Source organism: Pleurodeles waltl, chromosome 4_1, assembly GCF_031143425.1.
Source record: "Pleurodeles waltl isolate 20211129_DDA chromosome 4_1, aPleWal1.hap1.20221129, whole genome shotgun sequence".
Classification (NCBI taxonomy): Eukaryota; Metazoa; Chordata; class Amphibia; order Caudata; family Salamandridae; genus Pleurodeles; species Pleurodeles waltl.
The window spans coordinates 996,515,856-996,519,285 of NC_090442.1; positions in this window are offsets into that span (position 1 = coordinate 996,515,856).

Genomic DNA, 3,430 nt, shown 5'->3' on the forward strand with positions numbered 1-3,430 from the left:
CAGATTTAAGAGAGCTCCTCAAGGCTATTGTGAAAGTCCATCTATCTATAGTCAGGCTTTGAAAGCACAACTTGACACTTTTATGTTACCTGATGGCGCCACTCTCATTCAATATGTCGATGATTTGCTAGTTGCCGCAGATACTAAGGAGATCTGTAAAGAAGCAACATTGTCATTATTGCGTCATTTGTCTGATTTACACCACAAAGTGTCCCTTTCAAAGTTACAGTATTGTCAAAAAGAAGTGACCTATATAGGTCATCTCTTTTCGAAGGAGGGAAGGCAACTGACCCCTGAGAGAATCAGGGCTGTTGCAGCAATGAGTGTTCCAAGAACACAAAGAGAAGTGCGTGCTTTCCTGGGTATTACATCATATTGCAGACAATGGATACCTAATTTTTCATTAATAGCCAAACCCTTGGTGGCAATAACTTGTAAAGATATACCAAATCCCGTCCCATGGCCTGAAGATTGTCAGAAAAGTTTTGTCGAATTACGTGATGCATTATGTTCAGCTCCTGTGTTTAGTACCCCCAACTACAGCAAGCCTTTTACATTGGATGTCCATGAGAAAGAAGGTTGTGCGTTAGCAGTTTTGACACAACAGTTTGGAGACAGGGAGCGTCCATGCGCCTATTTCTCTTCAACCTTAGACCCAGTAGCTAAGGCACTACCGAGCTGCTTAAGAGCGGCAGCGGCAGCTGCTGTTTCTATCCGACAGTCTGCTGGTTTAGTGATGAATAACACATTAATCGTAATGGTTCCACATGCAGTAGACACGTTGTTAAACAGAACCAAGACACAGCATTTAACTAGTGCTCGATTGTCAGGTTACGAGTTGACATTGTTAGCAAGCCATGTACATATAAAAAGATGCACTACACTTAACCCAGCTATGTTATTGCCAATTGTGACGGAGTTAGATACTTCTGAACAACATGATTGTCTCCATAGAACAGAAGAAGAAACGAAAGGGAGAATAGACCTTCTGGACACTCCCATTGCAAAGAGTGATGGTACTTTGTGGGTGGATGGTTCATGCTTTAAGCTCCCGAATGGTGACACGACTGCGGCGTATGCTGTGACAACTTTGTGTACGATTGTTGAAGCTGCACGTATCCCACATAATTCAGCCCAAGCAACTGAGTTAATAGCCCTAACAAGAGCATGTACAGTATCAAAAGGAATGAAAGTGACTATCTATACCGATAGCCAATATGCGTTTGGTGTGGCCCATAGTTTTGGGCGTTTGTGGAAGAAACGTGGGTTCCTGACCTCGCATGGAACTAAAATACAGCATGGTCAGTTGGTAAATGAGCTCCTTGATTCACTTACTTTACCGTTGCAAGTTGCAATTGTGAAGTGTAGCGCACATAAAAAGGTGACTGATGATGTTGGTCGTGGGAATGCATTTGCTGACGAGGTCGCAAAAGAAACGGCAAGGAATGTGATGAGCCGAATGTATGTCGCGGGCCCTGCAAGATGGATTGGTGATGTTGGAATGTGTGAAGACACGATAGAAAGCGTGAAATCGATTCAAGCTGAAGCCACAGAGAGAGAATTGAGTGTGTGGAGAGAAAGTACGGGTAAATTGGATGCGAATGGTTGTTGGGTCGAGTTGTCAGAACATCAAAGATGGTTGCTACCCGATGCGTATGTGCTTGCAGTAGTTACAATGGCTCATGGAATGGCTCACATCAGTGTGAAAGGGATTTGTAAGTTGTTGGCCCCAGTATGGCAAAATGCAGGAATTCCCAAGTGCGCAGAAAATATGGTTAAAAATTGCATGGTATGCCTGAAACACAACCCTGGTAGAGGAACCCCAACTCCAGCTGGTCATTTTGCACCTCCTACGTATCCGTTTGAGGTTTTGCAGCTAGATTTCATCCACATGGAGAGGTGCAACAACTTAAAATACGTACTCGTTGTTGTTTGTGCCTTTTCAAGATGGGTGGAAGCCTATCCCCTAAAAGACAATACTGCGCTATCCACAGCCAAAGCCCTTGTGAAAGAGTTCTTCCCTAGATTCGGAATGCCGAGAATGATCTGGAGTGACAATGGAAGTGAATTTGTGGGTCAAGTGATGAAGAAAGTATGCGAAGGGCTAGGCATAAACCAAAAGTTTCACGCTGCAAATCACCCCCAATCAGCTGGATTAGTGGAGTGCTATAATGGCACTCTAAAGCTAAAATTGGCCAAGATACAAGCGAGCTCTGGTCTCAAATGGCCTGACGCTCTACCCTTAGCACTCCCATCAACCAGAATGACTGTGCATTCACGAGTGAAACTTAGTCCTTATGAAATAGTCTTCGGCCGCCCGGACAATATATGGGGAGTGCCCAGGCCCAAGAAGTTTAGCGAGATAGAGCATCCTGTTTTGCTTGACTATCTGTATGAATTGACGGCTAAATTGCGTGTTTTACATCAACAGGTCCACGACACCCTGCCTCCGGTCTCTGAATCTCCAGGTCATCCCATTGAGCCTGGATCCTGGGTTTTAATAAAGAACTTTCAGCGAACCAAAAACGAGCAGCCCAGGTGGACCGGACCGCATCTCGTTCTTCTCTCCACAAGATCAGCTGTTCGAGTAGAAGGGAAGAAACACTGGATCCATGGGACCCATTGCAAAAGGGTACCCCTACCTCTGCCATATGACCGGTGGGTCCAGGAAGGTGTCGCCGACTCAGAGACTGAAACCGTGCCACGTTTTCTGCCTTTCAGCGATGCACGAATAAAAGGAACACTCACTGAGAAAGAAAGTGATGAAATTTTACAATCAGCAGTATCACCGTCAGTTCGATTGGACACTACAGAACCTGAACTCCTTTTTCAGGACCACACGATACCTGGGACTAACCGTTATAATCTACGACCAAGAATAAAGGACAAATAAAACAGTTTACTTTTCTTCCCTTTAGCAAAGTTCTCCAATATGGAAAATTATTTTTGAATGACTTTTTGTTTTTTTTTGTGTTTTTCGAACCTCCATCCGGATTCAGCTGTAGGATCGTGGCTGAAAAGACTTAGGGGGGTAGCCTGTGGACACAAGGTCTACAGGTCTGGTTTTTTCTAGGGCGGCCTGGAACATTCAGAACACTCCTAAGTGAAGTAAACCAACCGCCACGAACGGCAACGGTTAGAGGATGGAATCTTTCCAAAATGGAGAACATGTTGAAAGACTGAGTTTCAAGAAGAGAATATGTGAAACGATAACCAGGAAACGGTTTTTGCTGCTGTGCATTTTTATATTATTTAGTATACTTATGTTTTTTATAGGATATATTTTATTCTGTTTTAACATGATATTGGCACCCACTACCTCGTCTACACCTCCTCCTTCCACTGTTTCCCCACATTCTTTTCAACTCCTCCCTAAACATGAATCTGCTAGGAGACTAGAGTTCATTAATAACTCCTTCATCCAGCTTTT